At 46.4% G+C, this 20,714-nt stretch overlaps 2 protein-coding genes across 7 annotated transcripts in view; both read right to left on the bottom strand.

Moving 5' to 3' along the window:
* The window catches only part of AP1B1 (adaptor related protein complex 1 subunit beta 1), a 48,530-nt gene extending 44,276 nt beyond the window's left edge, over window positions 1–4,254 (bottom strand). For 3 of the 6 annotated variants that reach the window (XR_016022380.1, XM_074321856.2, XM_019743078.3), the window contains exon 1: window positions 4,109–4,250. The gene's annotated coding sequence lies outside the window, so the exon portion shown is untranslated. Of the gene's footprint in view, window positions 1–2,707; window positions 2,848–4,108 lie in introns of those variants that run through there. The other 3 variants (XM_074321858.2, XM_019743076.3, XM_074321855.2) reach the window with 3 other exon arrangements.
* Window positions 4,255–8,260: 4,006 nt separating this feature from the next.
* The window catches only part of LOC109453418 (uncharacterized), a 29,987-nt gene continuing 17,533 nt past the window's right edge, over window positions 8,261–20,714 (bottom strand). Inside the window, exon 5 of the transcript XR_016022378.1 lies at window positions 8,261–8,609. The gene's annotated coding sequence lies outside the window, so the exon portion shown is untranslated. The remainder of the gene's footprint in view (window positions 8,610–20,714) is intronic.

Here is a 20,714-nt window from a genome sequence, read left to right as displayed (position 1 = left end):
GTTTCCCTCATGGCTTATCAGCTTTTCTAATTTTTAATATTTGTTTTCTATTTCTTCTTTGTCTTTCTCCCCCATTAGAATGTAGTAAGCAGCCCAAGCCAGAAACTGTCTGGCTTGTTTACCTATCCTCACACTTAGCCCAGTGCCAGGCACACAGCAGGGTCTGAAATTAATACTGAATGAATGAATGTTGGATGTATGAAGGTTCTGTCCTCAGTGTCTCAACATCCAGCCACCCAGCCCTTGGCGATCAGAGAATAAAGACCAAAGAAGCAGACTCAACAGCGGGCTATAACGAAGTTTTGTCATTCCACTCTCAATATGCTTAAGACCCCAAAAGCAATTAGGGTGTGGTAAAAAGTATGTGCTACCCAAGTCTATGCCTCTACAGAGCTTAGCTGTAAATAACGTTTTCAGCGCTGCAAATGGACACTGCAGGGTTGCTTTTAAAGCTTCTGAGACGTGACTTTCAAATCTGCCACCTTCCAGCTCAAGTCCACAGAGGAGATGGTAACCTGGGGGATCAGACTAAGGCATCCGAGCGGATGATAAACTCGGAGCACTCTGGAGTCGACCAGCCATACTTTTATCTTAACAGAAGAGGTCTACCGATTTCAGGGAGACCCTCCTAATGAAGGGCAAGCCCAAGGTCAAACCCAAGGCTAAAAACCCAAAAAGCATGAGGCTTGGAAGTCTAGAACGACAGTCAAGCTCTCCCTCAGCTCCATTAAATAACAGGAGACAATCCAAGAACAAAGGTTTGGGAAAGGAAAGGTGGCCACAGTACGTAGGACAGGGGCTCTCCAGGGGTCTGCACAAGATAACAGGTACAACATGCCAGAACTGTAAATGAGAATGTCACATACTTGAGGGGTTTGTGACCTAAAACATGTCAATACATACAAAGCTCTCAACAGTGGCCAGCCACCTAGTACTTGAGAAATGTTACTCACTATTACTACTATACAGGGAGAGACGTTACCACCAGCACCTCCCCAACCCCCAGGGCTCTGGAGGCCCTGAAGCACGTTGGTGGCTCACTGGGTGGTAGCAACAGTAGTTTGATAATAGTGAATACCACCACTGCTCAGATTTCTCCCTGTCCCCTGGGGTGACATGAGGATAGACAGATCATCTGGAAAGTGCTTTGAATTTCTCAGGAGTTGAGGAATCCTGACCATTCATTTGTTCATTCACTGAACAATGACTGAGCACCTACCACGTGCCAGACATTTTATTAGGTGCTGGGGACACAGACAGGACAAGTCCTCTTCAAGAGTTAACAGCCTTTTACGTAGAAGAGAGCCAAGTAAGCAATGATAACCCATTGTGATCAGTGCCACATCAAAGAAGGGCATCTAGTTCAGGCCTGCAGGGTAGGTGGGAATGACCAGATGGGAGGCACCAACAAGTGGTCCAGCAAAGGGGAGGATGGTGACAGGAAATGGTGTTCAGGCAGTGGGAACAGCAGAAAGCAAAGCCACAGAGGTATAAAGAGTTGGAGCTTGGGGGGAGGTGGGAGCGTGCAGCAGGAGCCAGGCAGGGGTCAGGGCCCAAAAGGCCTTGGAGGCCATGCTAAGGAATGTGAGTTTAGCCTGAGGGAAAAGAGGAACCACTGGTGGATATGCAAGCAGGATTTTTTAAAAAGGATCCCCCAACTGCTCTCGTGATATTTTCTCTCTGGAGCTATTTGTGTCTCTGTGTGTGAAGAGAAAACGAATACAAAAACTGGGTTGTGATAATTTACCAGTGACCTATCTTCGATAAAAAGACCTGTTGCGAAAAAGAAACATCTTCAAGTAACAGAGGCCCCCTCAGCTTACAGAATCACACCAAAGAGCAAAACCCATACCCAAGCCATGTTTGCACACTGTCAGCACCTCAGGCTTTGGTGCCGGGCAGTGGGGTTTTCTGGGAAGTGAGCAATTTAGACTTGCCACAGTTTCAGAGGGTGACTAGAAAAAGACGTAAATCCAAGCCTAAAGCCAGCAGGACTAACAAACTGAACTTGTTCTGAAAAACTTTTAGGAAGTGAAACCAGAAGGATAGAAGTCCTGTGTATATAAAGATCTCTGTTTGCAGAAGTAAGTAACACCCCACAAACCTGAGTGACAGCCTTCCTCAGACACAGGCCCCCAGCTGGCATCAACTGCCTAGGGTGAAGGCACCCACTACAATAACAGGCTCTGTACAAATTTCCTCATCTCACCCCAATACACACCAGTGCTGGGGGCAGGGGAAGGAAAGTGGCGGCCAGGATTATTTCAGAGCTGAGGTAAGGGAGGCCCAGCCTCAATAAATTGTCCAGGGCAAACTACCAGGAAGCTGCTGAGCTGGGGATGGGACCCAGGGCTGCCTGATGGGGAGACGGGGGTGCTGTTTCCATTATACACGAGCCCTCTGCTCAACCCCCACTCAGCAGATCATCTCTACACAACCTCTGAGGGATCTGATTCTTTGAGAACTAGTGAAGCTGCTCGTCATGAGTTTCTAAGAGATCAGAGGAGCCTGGTGGGCTCAACCCAGGGCAGGGAGTCAGATGCTCTGAGCTCTGCTCATGTTCCTACATCTGTGACAAGTCGCTTCATCTCAAATCCTCTCTTGGAAGGAGAGGGATAAGGTGACACTATTAAGTTTCTGTGAATTCAGTGGAACTAGGAGAACGGATCATAGAGTTAAAAAAAAAAGGTATTACAGTAATATTTACATCACAGCTTTCTTCAGAAGCATGTGGAAACCTTCCCGGGTTCATTAAGGCTTGTAACTCGCAGGAGTGGGTAGGAAGGCAGCACGTTTTTCTCCTGCTACTGTCAAGGAAAGTGAGCCAGAACCGGAGCAAGTACGTGTCTGTAAAGGAACAAGGCGCAGACTCACAGAGCCTCGTTCTCAGACCACCGAGCCACCTCACGATATGCCAGGCAAGACGTGCTCTCCCCAGCCAAACAGTTATGGGGCCGGCACTTTTCTCAGCGTGACACAGACCCTTCTTTTGAGAATGTTCTTCAAGAACGAGGGCCAAAAGATCCCCTCGGGGTCATGTAGCTCCTCTCTTTATCCCAAAAGGAGTGCAGCTCAACCACGCTCAAGGAGAGTTTCTGAACAGTCTTAGAGTCACGGATAGTCCTGCTTGGTGTCTCCTAGTTCCCAACAGTCAGGAAAAACTTCCACTGGCCCTGAAAGGTTATCACAGCAATAGTCGGAAGGGCTGTTTCGTCCTAAAGAACGTGAATCAAATGCCCCTTATGACTGTTAGATGAGAAGCAATAAGGCTACATTTTTACATAGGTGCAAATAAATATAATGACAGTTAAAGATATTAACTAACCCCTACACCCCAACCTTGATCCAGCCTCTTTTTTCTCTGCACTTTGTGGGGCCCTGAAAACCTGAGTGGGAACCCTGGCTCTGCCTGTACTACCCGACTGACCTTACCATGTGTGATTTAACCTCTCTGCATCTCAGTTTACTCACTGATAAAATGGGGATAACAGCACAAGTTGCTGTGAAGTTTATATGCTGCCTTGTAAGTCGAGTACTTAGCACACGCCTGACGCACAACAGGGGCTCAATCACCAGCAGCGAGCTTTTGCATCCGTATTCTTAGCCTTATTACACACGCCCTCAGCTAACCTGTCTAGGAGACGCCAACACACACACCAAACCCAAGGCTACCACGGAGCAGGCGGCTGTTTCTTGATTTTTTCCCCCCGCCTTTTCGAACCTTAGCAAAGAGATAAGGGCCTGAACGACGAGGAGGCCTCAGGATGGCCAGAGGGGTGAGTACAAAGGAGGATACTAGGACCCGAAGGGGAGTTTCCCTTCTGGCCAGGCGCCGGCTCCTCGGGGCCTAAGTCTAGAAGTCTCTCTGGGAGGACACCTCAGGAGGGGCTGCGGACCTGGGGCGGCTGGAGTGCAGGCCCGCGGCCAGGTAGGCGCGAATGAATGAACCCGCAGTCCTTCAGCCTCGTCCGAGCCTGGGAAGCCACTCTACGCCCCTCTCGCGCGCCCCGTCACCTCCGTGACCTATGACCCCGTACACCCCTCACCTCAGACCCCCGACTCCCCGCCCACTTCTTCTCCGACCTCGCCGGACTCCCCGCTTCCTCACCCGCAGGTCCGAACGTCTCTTGGCAAAACCGCGCGGCTCGGCTGGGCAGCAAAATGTCCGCGGCGTCGTCCTCCCGCTCTCCCGGTGCGTCCGAGCTGCCAGCTGCTCCGAGCCCCGCGGCTGTCACCTGCCCAGCGGAAGTGAGCTGCTCGCGCGCGGGCACTTCCGGTGGACGCACAGCCTGGGGGCGGGGTCAAAGGTGTCACCCTAGCGGGAGGTGGGGTCCGCGGGGCGGGGCCAGGAGGGGGCGGAACCGATCGGAATTAACCCCTTCTTAGCCGCGGCAGGGCTTCGCCAATGTCTCCCGCAGAGCGCTTAGAAAAATTAGCCCCCTAACCGCTAAGTAATTTAACGTGGATGGAAAAAAGGGTAGAGACTTTGAGGTCCATCTCTTCCTTCTGTGTTGCAGACGGGAAAACTGAGGCTCTGAGAGGGGCAGGGTTTTGCTCAAGATCACTTACCTTACGAATGGACGAGTCAAAACTCGAGCTACAAGTCTAGTCTAGCGCTTGCTGCCCTTCAGTGCAGCCCTTTGGAAATTCTGCATTGTACGGGGAAAACATTAGACCCTCCAAGGAACTTTTATCCAAAGAGAACTTCATAATGTCCCATTTCCCCTTTTGCTGGGTCTACCAGGACTTTGATTCTTAACGTTCTCCTCCTTATAGTTTTTCTTTTCTTTTCTTTCTTTCTTTCTCTTTCCTTTTTCTTTCTTTCTTTCGTTTTAGGAACAAAGAATTTAATAGTCAGGGCTAAAGCAATTAACCCAGAAAATATTTTAAGTAAATGTCTTTTGGGTTTGTTATTTACCTATTAGTTCCAGGAAGATAAACTGCTATTAATAGAATGAGAGCATCACATTTTAACATTTTAATTACACCATTATGGGCATAAAAGACTATAATTAGCAAAAAGGCTTTATTAAACACAAGTACACATCTCTAACTTTGTCTTCTAAAATATTTTATTATTTTTATTTTTTCTTACATACTTTTTACTTTTATTTTTCAATTAGCGTTGACATTCAATATTATTTTGTATTAGTTTCAGGTGTACAGCATAGTGGTAAGACGTTTATATAATTTACAAAGTGAACCCCCAATTAGCCTGGTACCCATCTAGCACTATTACATAGTTATTGCGATATTATTGACTATATTCCCTCCGCTGTACTTAACATCCCTGTGACTATTTTGTAATGCCCCACTCCGGTTGAAGCCATTGTTTCTCAGTCTAATTGTGTAGGACACAGCTCCCTGGCCCATGCTGGTATTATTGGCCCTACCCTTGCTAAACCTACAGTTTGGGGAGAGTAACAGCTGCAGACACAAATGGGATAGGGGATACACTGGGGCTATGGGAATCCAGAGCAGTAACTAAGGTTCCCCCAGGGTTGGAAGGACCAGGGGAGGTCTGGACAATTGGAGGGCATTTAATCTGAATTTGCAAAACAACAATGAATGTTTATGTGCCCGTTGGTAGGCAGAGGGTCTCTTGCTCCTCACATCAGCCCCATTTTATCTGGGTAGGGGCAAACTGCAACTCCAAGAGCTTAAGTCAGTGTTTGAGTGGCAGAGCTGAGGGACTGGTCCCAGAGCCCCAGAATACGTGCTTCATAAGTCCTACTCACTCACCTAAAATATATTTGTCACTCCTTTCTGAGCCAGCCATATTGGGGATACAAGAGTGAACATGAAGTGGTATAACCTCTCCTTGGGACTACTGTTAAGTGTGGGAGAGAGGCAAATAAAAGGACAATTATAACACAGCTCAGAAGGACCAGGGATGTGTAGGAGACTTGGGCACCAAACTCAATCTGGGAAACTCAGGGATGGCTTCCTGGAGAAGGTGACATCCAGCCTGAACTGTGAAGGATGGTATTACTACTACTAATAGTTACCATGAACCAGGCATTGTACTAGGCTCTTCTACATATTAGCTCACTGAACTTTCCTAACAATTTGATTCCACATCTGTCCCCAAGTAAAGATGAGAAAACTTAGGACAGTGGGCAAAGCCAATTTCTCCCCCACTTCCCTGTGGGCCTGGGCCTCCTCTCCCATAGCTCAGTCTGTCAGGAGAGCTAAAAATATAATACTAATAAGAGACACAGCTCAATGCCAAAGCCTAGATAATTACAGCCTGCAGAGGTGGAAGACAGGCTTCTTGGGGGCTTCCCTCTCCGTCTCCACCACCAAATCCAGCTGTCCACCTGCCCGAGTCACACTCACTATCAAACACTCAGAGCTGTGTCTAGAACAGTCACATCTAGGACACATGTAGTCCACACAGGCCCTCTGAGACCCCGGGCCCAGGAGGAGCCCCTTGCTCCAGGATGGGTGGAGCAGAGCCAGTGATGGTCAAGCCCACTTGGAGAGAGAAACGACCTCTCCCAACAAATACATGATTACTAACAATAACATCCCCTCCTATTTGGAGGAGGAAGTTTTAAAACTTTTCTCCAAACCCTATTCATTTCTTCTCTTCCCTATTGAGTTGGCTGACGTTGGACAGGTTTGTCAACCTCTTTGGACCTTAGTTTCTCCTTTCCGAGAACTCTGAACCCCTCATGGGACAAGTACCACTGTATGTTCTTGACATCTATCACCCTTCTCAAGTGGTGGGCACTATGATAACCCCCATTTTACATTGACACCCTGAGAAGCTGAGGAACTCTCCCAACTTCACGAGGTAACAGTGGGTCCACGCTTTCCCCCTTGCCCCATGCTTACCTGCCTCATGACGTGTCATCCAATCAGAGGAAGGTTGGAAGTACTTGTGATGTCATGAAATGACCCAGGACCTGCTGCTGGGCTTCAGCAAGTGCGAGCTTCAGCAAGTCCCTTCCTCTTTCTGACACACAGAATCTCAGAGCCCATCCTTCTAACTCTATCTCCACACTGGTGCATAATACTAAGTACTTTATGTTGCATTAAGTGTTCTTTCCATCTATGCCCACTAGAGGGCCCACAGGTGACATTAATTGCCACCCTTCCCTGTGGGTGAAATTTTCCCACAGGCAGCTGACAGAATGACTTTCTATGTACTGACCTCCTTTCTAGATTCTTCTTCTTATGTGATTTCTATTCCTCTCCTTCATTTTCTGCTTGCTTGCTGTTTTTATCCTACAAATGTCTAAAAGTTGCCTCAGATCCTTTCTGGAAGGAGGCAGGAGGTGGCTTTGTCCACAGCCTCACTAACAAGGCCAGCCCCCCACCTGCTGAGGGTGGACAGCTCCAAATCCTTCCCAACCAGGGCAGGCCTGGCACAGCCCCCATGGCAGAAGGGCCTAGAGGCTGCCCGGGACCCCTCCTCTGCCCCCATCTCTCCCTGCCGCAAATGCTCGCATTCCCCCATCCCTGTTCTTCCCAGGAGCAAAATTCTGCTTACCCACTCCTGGCTCCATTGCCACCATAGGCCATTTCTCAAAGGGTCTGCTCTCCCCTCTCAATTGCCCCTGAGAGGACTGAACCACCCTTTGCTGGTGCTATTGAAAAAGCCCAGCCTCTGAACCCCGCCTGGGTTCAAATTCCCAGCCGTGGGACCTCACTTTCCAATTTGGAAAATGGGGCTGAATGGGTGTCCATGCAAAGTTGTTAAAGAGATTAAATTGTAGAACTTACAGTGCCTGGCAACCTATAAACAGCTCCTTCCTCAATGGGAGCTTCTATTTGTATTAGTATTAGTTCAACTCAGCCACTTCCTGGCTATGTACCTAGGAGCATATAACTTAGCTTCTTTGAGCCTCAGCTTCCCCAACTAGAAAATGGGACTAGTCCCCTTACACAGATGTCAAGAAAATTACAACAGATATTGTAGGTAATGTTCTTAGAGCCATGCCCAGCAAGCACTAAATAAGCAGTAGTGATTGTGATTATTAAAGGCCATGCGTTAAGGCACAAAGAACATGTCAGTAGACTCCAGTATAGAAGAATTGGAATTCACACATCATTCTTTGATGACACTCTAAAACACTAAAAATAATAAAACCAGAAAACCAACTACACCTTGCAAATAAAACACTCTCTTCTAAATAACCCCTGAAACTTCTATGCATATAACTCTGCTCCCTTCTGAAATCCCACCAAAACAATAGTAAGGGAATTTTAGAATTTTGATAAAGTGTATATAACATAAAACTTACCATTGTAACCAGTTTTAAAAAAACTTTTATTTATTTAAGTGTTTTTCCAGGACCCATCAATTCCAAGTCAAGTAGTTGTTTCAGTCTAGTTGTGGAGGGGGAAGCTCACAGTGGCCCATGTGGGAATCGAACTGGCAATCTTGTTAGAGCACCACGCTCTAACCAACCAGCTGCCCCACCATTTTAACTTTTTTTTTTTTAATTTTATTGGGGAATACTGGGGGACAGTGTGTTTCTCCAGGGCCCATCAGCTCCAAGTCGTTGTCCTTCAATCTGGTTGTGGAGGGCACAGCTCAGCTCCAAGTCCAGTCGCTGTTTTCAATCTTTAGCTGCAGGGGGCGCAGCCCACCATCCTGTCTGGGAATTGAACCAGCAACCCTGTTGTTGAGAGCTCGGGCTCTAACCAACTGAGCCATCCAGCCGCCCCTCATTTTAACCATTTTTAGGTGTACACTTCAGTGGCATTAAGTACATTCACACTGTTGTGCAGCCATCACCACCAACCATCTCCAGAACTCTTTTCATCTTCCCCAAAATGAAACTCTAAACCCATTAAGTACTAACTCCCTATTCCCCCTTCATCCCAGCCCCTGGCAACCACCATTCTCTTTTCTGTCTCTATGGATTTGACTACTCTACCCCATATAAGTGGAGTCATACAACATTTGTCCTTTCGTGTCTGGCTTACTCATTCAGCACAATGTCTTCAAGGTTCATCCATATTGTAGTGTATGTCAGAACTCCATTCTTTTATGTCAGTAATATTCCATTATACGTATATACCACGTTTTGTTTATCCATTTATCTGATGGACACTTGCGGGTTGCTTCCACCCTTTTGGCTACTGTGAACAATGCTGTTAGAAACATGGGTGTGTAAATACCTGTTTGAGTCCCTGCTTTCAGTTCTTTAGGGTATATACTCAGAAGTGGAATTGCTGGATCATGTGGTTATTCTATGTTTAAGTTTTGAAGGAACTGCCATCCTATTTTCCACAGCAGCGGCATCATTTTACATTCCCACCAGCAATGTACAAGAGTTCCAATTTCTCCATATCCTCACCAACACTTCTTTTCTGTTTCTTGGATTTTTTTTTAAATAATAGCCTTCCTAATGGGTGTGAACAGGTATCTCACTTGGTTAAAGGGATTTTTAAAGGTAGAAATCCACAAAAGCCATGAGAACAAGAAAGGAAACAATGGTAACAACACTAGAAATGGGAAAGCAAATGGATAAAAGGTTAAGGACTTAGCTGAATCCTAAGCCACGAAGACAGAAGCCAAAAAGCAACCCAATTGATACTGCAGAGCCCCCAAAGATTCAGGAACTGGTGGCACCAGAAACGTCTGGAAGTAGGAGTGAAAAATGCACTAAAATGTGGAGGATTGATTGAAAGTCTGAAAAGGAGTTAGACATCGCCAGATCCTTCCCTAACGCTGACCAGAAGAGATTATGTCCCCGTCATCCAGCAGAAGACCTCAGAAAAGAGCAAAACAGAGGGCCCTGGACCACGGAACACCAGGTAGTGGAGGCAGGGAGTGTAATACAGTAAAAACAGGGCCCCAAGGCAGTGAGAATCGCAGTGGACAAGCCCACTCATGTCAGAGCTGTCACTTAGCTTTCAGTGCATCGCTTAAAGCTGAGGAAGCAGCCAAGGATTACCAAGCATTTGAGGAATGTGGAAGTCAGAGGCTAGTATGACAACAGATTAAACAACATGGTAGATACAATCTAGATTAGTTGCCGCATACACATACTCCTAGATTATTTTGGGAAGAAACATAAGAAACTGATAACATGAATCCCTGTGGGGAAGGGACCTGGTGGCTGAAGGACCTGGGAGGATAGGGGACTTTCCACTGTACTTCCTTTTGAACCTGCAAAATTATTTTAAGCTTTTCATTTTGAAATACTTTTGTTTTATTTTATTTTATTTATTTTATTTTTTATGTTTTTGGGGGAAGGGGAACAGGACTTTATTGGGGAACAGTGTGTACTTCCAGGACTTTTTCCAAGTCAAGTTATTGTCCTTTCAGTCTTAGTTGTGGAGGGCGCAGCTCAGCTCCAGGTCCAGTTGCCGTTGTTAGTTGCAGGGGGCGCAGCCCACCATCCCTCGTGGGAGTTGAACCCACAACCTTGTGGTTGAGAGGACGCGCTCCAACCAACTGAGCCACCGGGCTGGCCCTTGAAATACTTTTAGAATTACAGAGAAGTTACAAAAAATAGTAGAGAGTTCTCATTAACCTTTCACCCAGCTTCCTCTAATGTTAACATCTTATCTAATCATAGTATAGTACACTGTGACTATAGTAAACCATAACTAACTAAACCAGAGACTTTATTCAAATCTCACAATTTTTCCATTAAAGTCTTTTTTTTCTGTTTCAGGATCCAATCCAGGATCCCACATTGCATTTCATCATCATATCTTTTTAGTCTTCTCCGGTCAGTGACAGTGTTTCCTTTGTTTTATCCACTTTCAGCATGATGCGCTTTTGGCAACAGCACAAAAGTTATGTGCTCTTCTTGGAGCATCATTATCGGGGCGACGTGATACATGATTTCGCTGTATCTTATTACTGGTGATGTTAACCGTGGTCTCCTGGTTGAGAGTGTCCGCCATGTTTCTCCACTATAAAGTTACTATTTTTCCTTTGTAATTAACGAATATCTTATGGGGAAATACTGTGAGACATCTCTGTTGTGCTGATCTAATCATGATTTTTCTATTTCTCTCATTCTACATTTATTCATTGGAATTCTACGGTAAGGAAGCAATGTCCCCATTGCTTTATTCAATGATTTATTTCTATCCATATTCAATGAGTTATTTAAATTCAATGATTTATTATGCATATGAACTCACAGACATTTTGTTCTCAGTTATCACCCAATTAAATCATTTATTTTGTTGATCTTTTTGTCCAACTGTGGCCCTTGGGAATTTCTTTAGCCTGGCTCCTTTCGACAAGCCCTCATCATGTTTTTTCAGGATTTTCTTACTTTCTGGTATTTCAAGATGTTTCCAGGCTCATCTTGTCTTTTCTCTGCTCCAGCACTGCAGTCAACTGTTTTTCCAAATAAATTACACTTGGACCATGATTTCATTAAGTGCAGGTGAAATTTATTGATTGTCCTTCCTTCAGGTTAATATTAATTAGGTTACCTGAACACAGCATCCTAGGTACGTTATGTGAATTATTGTTAATCCCCATGTTACCTCTGCAGGCTGTGCACCATTATTATCCCTATCTTACAGATGGAGAAACTGAGGCTAAAAGCTCAGTTCGTACATGGTAGAATAAGAGCTTGAGCTCAGACCTGTGGGCCTCCAAAGCCTGGACTCTTTTCCTTGATAGGTAATGGGAGTTAGGGAGGGCAGGGGGACATGAGAAAACTGACAAATCCACATCAGCAGCTGGAAGGATCACGATGGAGGCCTCAGAGCCGTGATGGATGTGTAATGTGTCAATATGGCGAGGCTAAAAGACATGTCACAGAATTCTCTTCCCTGGGTGGGCCACAGGAGAGGTTCTTGTGCAAGGATTGGAGGGCAGAAGCAAAACAGCAGCCGTTTTTGTAACCTACATACGTTGAAGCAGATTGGCATGAGGCAGGGGCAGGTCTGCAACTGCTCTAACTGCCCCACTTTCCTAGGATCAGCCGTTCACTCTTCGGCCAGGTGTGTAGCTCGGTGAGGAAGGGCCGCGGCTTCTCCAAGACGCCTATGTACAGTATCAGGTTAGGCAGCAGCAAGAACACCTGGTTTCAGACGGTCCACATAGGCTCCAGCCTCTGCCTGTGGATTCCAGTATGTTCTTGTCCTACCCCACATTACATCCCTCTGGCCCTCCTGACGGCCTGCTCAGAGTCCAGCTTTCCTAACTGCCTTCGTCTCAGTGACTGGAGGATGACAGATTTCTCCCAAGCTGGTGCCAACCACAAAAAGTGTAGTGACCTGCTGACCCAAGGGCCAAACAAAACAAAAAGGAAACCCAGAATCCTACATAAAAACCCAATCGTCTGTATCATAGAGGCACTTTGGTCAAGGGGTATCCTGGAACTGGGGCACCCTGGGGACAAAACTGGTGATGGGAATCTGTGGGTGGGTGTGAATCCCCACCACCACCAGAGGGGATCATGTTCTCCCAGGAGCAGGGTTTGGGCCTCAACATCCGGGTTGGGATCCTGCTCTGGAACTCAGCTGGGTCAAGAGACACATGTGAGCTGGGCTCCCAGGTGGGGCTGAGCTGGACTGCCATGATGCCCAGATGGGCATCTGCAGCTGGGCCCTGGGTGGCCACCAGGGGGCTCTGAGGCCACGTCTAGGAAGGCAGTCCCTACAGAGCTAGGGCGTCTGGGAGGTAGGAAGAATTCAGGGTAGAGGAGTGGAGGTCTCCAAGGTTGTATAGGACAACTCACATGTGCAAGGCAGCCAGCTGTACTCGTAGGAATTATTGGTGCTGTGGCTCCATCTGCTCCACCTTGGGCAGCTGGGGGTACAAAGCTGGGTTAGTGCGACCTGGGACTCGCTTTGGGGCTTACACTCATGGAGAGGCCCGAGGCTATCATCATGCGGGGTGGGGAGGCTGGAGGTGGCAGGCCTTCGCCTCATGAGGATTTCTATTACTCCTTTGCTGCTCACCAACTGTGTGAGCCACTGTGTGATCCTGTTCAGGCCTCAGTTTCCCCATCCGTATAAGGGGGCTGGATTGGATAATCATTCAGGTGGCTCCCAGCCTGCTAGTAATAATGGTGATGATGGTGGTGCCATATGCCAAAAGCTCATCATGTCCCAGACTCCACACAAAAAATCATTTAATTGGCCTATCCCCCTTAACCTGCACATGCCTGTGGGGTAGGCTCAGTAGCCATCCCCATTTCATAGGTGAGGTCATAGAGGTTGATACAGCAGGAATAGAGCTGAGCTGGGAAGAGCCCAGCCCAGAATCACACGGATCTGGGCTCGGACCCAGGTTCTGCCGTTTCTAGCTGTGTGACCCCGAGCAAGTCAGTTGCCTTTTGTGTGCCTCTGTTTCCTCTCATGCCCACTACACAGGGCTGCCACAAGGACCAAAGGACGCCCAATGCCTGGAGTGCAGGGTACACACCGTAGACATCAATTCTTGTTCCAGACTAAATGCATCATTATCTATGGCTGGAATTTGAATCACACAGTCCATTTGATTCCATAGCCCTGGCTCTCCGCTCTCTGAAGCAGGAAGTGAAATGCTGTTTGGGTTGAAAATGGATTTCTTGATGGGCTCAGGTCACCCCCTAGAGGATCCAGGTCACCATAGCCACACATTGGGCCTGCCAGGTGCCCAGAAAACTGCCCACCCAGCTCCCCAGCCAGGCTAATATTCTTGTCTCATGTGGCCAGCAGCCTCTGCCACTCCCTCCTGGCAGGCCCAGAAAAACCTGTGCGTGTGTGTGAAGGCTTTAAGGCTTATTTCTTTGTTTGTGGACTCGTGGCACATTGGCTTGATCTCTTCGAAAACAAGCTACACTTTGAGACAAAGACTGGCCTTTGCCTAACACCCCTTTGGGGATAAAAGTGGAAAAGTACCACCCAGCCTAGCCTGTAGTTTAACTCCCTGAGGGTTGGCTATTTCCCCCGGAACTGGCTACAGCCTCCGGCCTGATTCTCAGTGATCAGACTGTTCCAGAGTGAGGCGGGCTGAAGACCTACAGGTTATTTGAACTGTGAGTTGTTTTGGTCCCAGTGTTAAAAAATGGCATCTCTGATGCCTAAGCCTTCTAAAATTGTCCTTCCTCCTGGGACACCGGCCAAGTATATGCTTGAAAGCCGTGGGGTATTTTTGAGCAGGTATTTAACTAAATGGACAGATCTGACTATAGATAATTATAAATATCAGTGGCCGCTTGGAGGAACTTTCGATATTCCCAAATTTGAATTTCTGAAAACCATTGTACAGCAACAGCGCTGAAACTAAGAAAGAGGAATGGAATGCCTTTTTGGAGTGGTATATGAGGCGTCAGATCGAGATTGTGACTCTAAAGTTACCTTTTTACGAAATAAAGTTTCAAAGCTAACTGAGACTGTTAAAAATGTAAAAAGAGACCCGGTGGCTCAGGTGGTTAGAGCTCCATGCTCCTAACTCCAAAGGCTGCCGGTTCGATTCCCACATGGGCCAGTGGGCTCTTAACCACAAGGTTGCCATTTCAATTCCTCGACTCCCGCAACGGATGGTGGGCAGCGCCCCCTGCAACTAAGATTGAACACGGCACCTTGAGCTGAGCTGCCGCTGAGCTCCCGATTGGTTGGAATGCGTCCTCTCATCCACAAGGCTGCCAGTTCAATTCTTTGAGTCCTGCAAGGGATGGTGGGCTGTGCCCCCTGCAACTAGCAACGGCAACTGGACCTGGAGCTGAGCTGCGCCCGCCACAACTAAGATCGAAAAGACAACAACTTGACTTGGAAAAAAGTCCTGGAAGTACACACTGTTCCCCCAATAAAGTCCTGTTCCCCTTCCCCAATAAAATCTTAAAAAAAAAAAAAAATGTAAAAAGAAAGGAAATGGCGCCTAAAACCTCATGTCCTCTCTCCTCTGCATCACCTTGTCCTTCCCCCACTCCTCCCTTGTCTCAAACTCCACCTCGGACACCATCTTTTCCTCCTTGCCACCTGCTGAATCTTCTCTCTTCTCCCTCAGAACCTATCAGTTCTTTTCCATTCAAGGTTAAACCCCCTGGGGATCCTAGTAAACCCCACGTCTCCTACATCGCCTGGACCAAAGCTGAGTTACGAGCTATATATAGTGAAGGAATTTCCCACAGTAACTAAAGATTCTAATAAGTTTGCTAAAGAATTTGATATTATCAGACTGGATTTTCTGATTTATATCAGCTGATTAATATGTTGGTTGGTGAAGTCCAAGCCAGACATTAGATGAAAATTGCTGGATGGGAACATCCTGAAAGGGATTTGGAAAAACAAACCTCGGATTATTGGGAGGAAACCAGGGAACTTGCTAGGAAACTACATCAAGCAATTCCCGAGGCTTTTCCAAAGGCTCTTGATTGGAGCAAAAATTCAGGATTGCTCAAAAAGGCCTGCCGAATCTGTTAATGACTATTATAAGAGATTCCAGGCCGTTTTTAAGGAAAAGTCAGGTCTTCCTTTGGATGCTGGCCACACATGGACGGCTTTTAATTCTTTGTTTGTCAATGGGCTGAATGAAGACCTTGCCCTCCTGGTTAAGAGATCTAGAATGGGATGGAAAAATGCCTACCCTAGACTGGTTAAATTTGGCCGATGAGTTCTCTCATACCCTAGGCAGACCGCCTAGAAGTCAGATTGCCAAGACATTTGATTTTGAACAGAGACAAATGGGAGGGTCTGTGGGAAACCAGAGAACTGCAACTTTTTGCCATTACTGCAAGGAGCAAAGACACTGGAAAAGAGATTGCCATAAGTTTAAGCGCACAAAACGCTCTGCCTTCTGACCAACCTCTTTCAGGCCTCCCTAAACCCCAGTGACGGGGCTCTGAGGAACTACACGAGTTTTTCCCCATCCTTCCCCTTAATCATCTTGGAGAGACTTCTCTTCAGATTGGGGAGGAAACGATTTCTTCTTATTGCCACCAATGCTACACTCTCAGCGGTCAACCCCACTGTTGTAAACAAATATCTCGGAGTAATGAGACATTTCACATAGAGGGGATTTCAAATAAACCTCAACAGGTTCACATGTCTGAACCTATTCCCTTTTGTCTAGGTCCCTTAAAAGACGAACATTGTTTTCTCCTTAGTTCTTCTGCCCCTACCCATTTATTAGACAGAGACTTCTTAGAGAAGTATCATGTTGGAATATCTTTTTCTCGAAAAGGAGAAATAATATTAGAGTTTGACGGTAACCATCAGAATCATCAATCAGGTGAATTGCAAGACCTTTCAGCATCTTTCATTTGTGCTCTCTCTGATGGTGCAGTAACTGAATCTGAGAGTACTGATCAGTGGTCCCTATTGGACCAACTACCATCTTTATAGGCAAAATCTCCAACTGATATTGGCAGGATTTACAGTACACTTCCTATCAAGATTCAAATCGATCCTTCAAAGCTTCTGCCTAGAATTAATCAATATTCTATAAGTAAAGAGGCCATCCAAGGTGTGAAGCCCATAGTAGAAGATTACATAACTCAGGGTCTTACTTATCCCTTGCACTAGCCCTTGTAACACTTCTGTTCTACCTGTGAGAAAGCCAAAGGGACGAGGGTGGAGGTTTGTCCAGGACCTCCGAGCAATAAACCACATTGTCATCTCTCGACACCCTGTTGTTCCTGACCCTCATACGCTGCTGGCATCCATTCCAACTGGAAGTAAATTCTTTACAGTAATTGATTTATGTAGTGCATTCTTTAGCATCCCGGTTGAGGAAGCTAGCCAATAGCTTTTCGCTTTCACTTGGGAAGGAAAGCAATTTACCTGACTGTGATGCCTCAGGGATTTACTGACAGCTCTTCTTATTTTTCACAGATTCTGAAGACCAATTTGGATGATATAATTTCCCCTAAAGGTTTTACTTTGTTACAATATGTGGATGACTTCTTTGTTCTTCTCAGGTTTTCTCACAGGATGATAGCATCCATTTGTTGACACGATTGGCCTTAAAGGGACCTAAGGTCTTAAAGAGAAATTACAATTTGCCCATATTCAGGTTCACTACTTGGGACGTCTGATATCGAAACAGGGTCTGTGCCTGGATCCAGACAGGCTCCATGGCGTCCTAACTTTTCCGAGGCCCAAGACGAAGCATCAGTTACGAGGTTTTCTTGGACGAGTCAGCTATTGGTGAAATTAGATCCCAAATCTTTCTCTTATGGCAAAACCTCTGTATGTCCTGTTAAGGAGTGGCAGTCCAGACCCAATTTCATGGGAAGAACAGGGTGACATGGATTTCAAGGCCTTGAAGGAGAGTTTAACAAACCCCCCTTCTCTTGGGTATCCTAACTATCTGATTTTCCTTCTTCCTTTTTGTACATGGAAAAAGAAGGAAATGTCCTTGGGGTGCTCACTCAAAAGCAAGGGGATCAACATATTGACTATAGGATACTATAGTCAATAACTGGACCCTGTGGCTCGCGGATCCCCTCCTTGCCTCAGAGCTGTTGCTGCCACTGCCCTCCTGGTTAAGGCCACAGAGAAGATTGTTGCAGGATCCCTTCTATCTTGTGCCTCATGCAGTAAAAACTCCCTTGAATTCTTGTCATACCCAGCATCTTTCAGTCAGCTGTCTTGCTTCCTATGAAATGCTTTTATTAACTGCTTCCCATATAACCCTTTTACATTGTAATAATCTCAATCCAGCTACTTTTCTTCCTTCCGAGACCAAGGAAGCCCCTCGCGGCTGCCTGACATTAACAGATCACCTCCTGACTCCTAGAGATGATTTGCAGAAAACTCTTCTTGGTAAAGCTAATTTCTCATGGTTTACCGATGGTTCTTACTTAAGAAATGACCATGGTAAGTACTATGCTGGTTACGCTGTTGTAACTCCTTCTGAGGCAGCACCTTTGCCCCTGGCCACTTCGACACGGCAGGCTGAATTATACGCCCTCACTGGAGCTTGCATTTTAGCAAAGGGTAAAGCTGTCAACATTTATACTGAGAGCAGATATGCCTTTGGGGTGGCTCATGACTTTGGAATGCTGTGGAAACAACGTGGTTTCCTTACCTCCAATGGAGATAAAATTAAGAATGGTCTATATGTGCAGAAATTACTGGGTGCTCTACTTTTACCTGATACTTTAGCCATTATTAAGATTCCGGGAAACTCTAAATTTGACTCCCTGGAAGCCAAAGGGAATCACCTGGCTGACAGTTCTGCTAAAAACGCTGCCCTTAAAGACATCAGAAATAGTCAGGTCTCTGTCATGGTCCAGAGGGAAGCTTCTCCAGCTGATAACTCAGAAAAACTGGCCAGAAAAGCCCAACAATTAGCTTCTGAAGAAGAAAAACATAACTGGAAATCCAACAATTCCTGGTTTAATAAGGAAAAGAGACCCTGGTTTAGACCATATAACAACCCAGTCCTACCGGAAAGTTTGAAATACCTACTTTTAACCACTGTACATGCGTTGAACCATTGGTCAACTGACAAAATGGTAGCTTTCATGCACCAGTATTGGTGGGGAAATATTAATAAGACTGTGAAATGTGCCTACCTCAGGTGTCCCATGTGTCCTAAGTATAACTCAGGGAAACCTACTCACACTGCCCCTGGACATTTTAAATTGCTACATGGACCACTTGAGGTTTGGCAACTAGACTTCATACAGCTTCCCCCATCTCATGGATACAAGCATGTTCTAGTCATGATATGTGTTTTCTCACTGGACTGAAGCCTTCCCTTGCAGACAAGCTAATGCATCTGCAGTGGCTAAAGTACTATTAGAGAAGATTACGCCTACATGGGGAACTCCCCTTGCACTCCACAGTGATGGAGGAACTCATTTCAGTGGTCAGGTGCTAAAGCAAGTCTGTGCTGTTTGGCCAGTTCTGCAACATTTTCACTGTGCTTACCATCCCCAATCTTCAGGATTGGTTGAACGCACTAATGGTATTATTAAGACGCAATTGGCAAAATTTACAAAAACTCTTCAAATGCCTTGGCCAACAGCATTGCCATTAGTTCTTTCAAATCTCAGATCTACTCCTTTTGGGACGCATAAGCTCTCGCCTTTTGAGATAATCACAGGACGCCCTATGCTTCTCTTGATCCACTACTGGTGAAAGGAGACAGACTTGAGTATTGTAAAGGCTTCATTGATTCTGTCGACAATAATCATGGTTTAGTCAAGCAATCATTTTATCATATACTCCAGGGAAGTGAAAAACTAAAAATTCATGTTTTACAACCTGGAGATTTTGTTTATTGGAAAAGACACCTCAAAAAGGATTCCCTCCAGCTACAGTGGAAGGGCCTTTACCAAGTGCTGTTGACTAACCCCTGTGCTGCTAAACTACAGGGAATAGACTCTTGGATATATGCGTCACACCTAAAAAGGGCACCAAACCCTGACTGGAAAAGCACACAGTCTAGTGACCTGAAACTAAAACTGTCAAGATTTAAAGCAGGTGACCCCTAAGGAACTTGACTTCCTGGTCTCTGCCCGCCACATAAGCTGGGTTGTTCTGTTCTAATTCTATCTTTAACTTTGATCTATTTAAGTTCTGCTTCTGATGCCGGTCGACACTGGACACCAGTTGTTTCCTGATCCATGCACTCTTCCCCACGATGGTTAGAGATGACACCCAGAAGACGCACTTCTGACATCGAGGAACTAGAGGCTGAACAGACATCGAGGGACAAAAAGCTGGACACTGGAAAACCTGAGATCAGAAGACCTGACTGTTGATCAATGATGCTTTTAGAGAAAAGATCTTGATCAAGATGTGGGAATGTTGAAAGTGAACTGACATCTTAAGATGCTTAACCATAGCGCTGGGAGGACTGTGGGTGGCGCTGGGCCCCTTGTTGACTCTCTAGTCTTCACTTCCTGTTGAACTCTGTGGTAACCGCCATGGGTAGGGATGCCAGTAAAGCGGGGAGCCATGGTGAGGTGGGCTCCTTTTCCTTTTTCCACATGGGCTGCCGGAGGGCAGTCCGGCCCCAAGTGTGTTTGCACTCCTTGGTGGTTCCTTTTCTTTTTCTTCCCCCGAATAAATCATTTTCTTTTGGTGGATTATCTGGAGAATTATTTTGGCCAGTTGACAGGACGATGACCTTTCAACAGACAGCTCCCATTTGTGAGGTCAAAGCACCAGACAGGGGTGAGAGCCTGGAGACAGGGCAGTGGTGAGGGCCTGGAGAGGGCTCCCTGAAGAAGGCAAGTCTGAGCAGGGCATACAGACCCAGCTTTGAGCATCATACAGACCAAGGTTTAAATCAGTAGCTGTGTGACCTTGGGCAAGTCACTTCACCTCTCTGGGCGTCAGTTGACTCAATTGTAAAAATGAGAGCTATCTGGAAGGTGCTATTGTGAGGTCGCTATGAGATAATGAATGTGAAGCAGGTGGTGATTCTTATTATGTGAGTCGTTTCCCAACCACCAACGCCCTCCAGACACAGAGAGCCAAATGAAGGTCAAGGGCACAGTAGCTGCTCAGGAAAGTGAGCCAACCAACTCCGTGTGGACCCCCTACCCCCCAGGCTGGCTCTGTATTGAGCTTTTACAACGGACCGCACCACTCCTGTCACTATTAATGCTACCATCTCTAACAACAGCAAGGAGTGGGTGAGTGAGCTCATCTCTGGGGAATCTCCATATTCTCACACTCTGAGTCTACCTACAACCCCTCTGAGGCAGGACAGGAGCCCCTGGAAGCCCCTGGGCAGTTCCAGGGGCCTTGAATGTCCATACCATTTGGCCAACCTTCCTCTTGAACCATTGCTGATGCAGTAGCACCTCAGCTCCTTGGCCATACATTCATCG

This window comes from Rhinolophus sinicus, chromosome 9 (assembly GCF_057876585.1).
Source record: "Rhinolophus sinicus isolate RSI-liver-muscle chromosome 9, RSI-T2T, whole genome shotgun sequence".
NCBI classification, from domain to species: Eukaryota; Metazoa; Chordata; class Mammalia; order Chiroptera; family Rhinolophidae; genus Rhinolophus; species Rhinolophus sinicus.
Note: the sequence above shows the minus strand (reverse complement) of the source record. Positions and strands in the feature narration are given on the sequence as shown.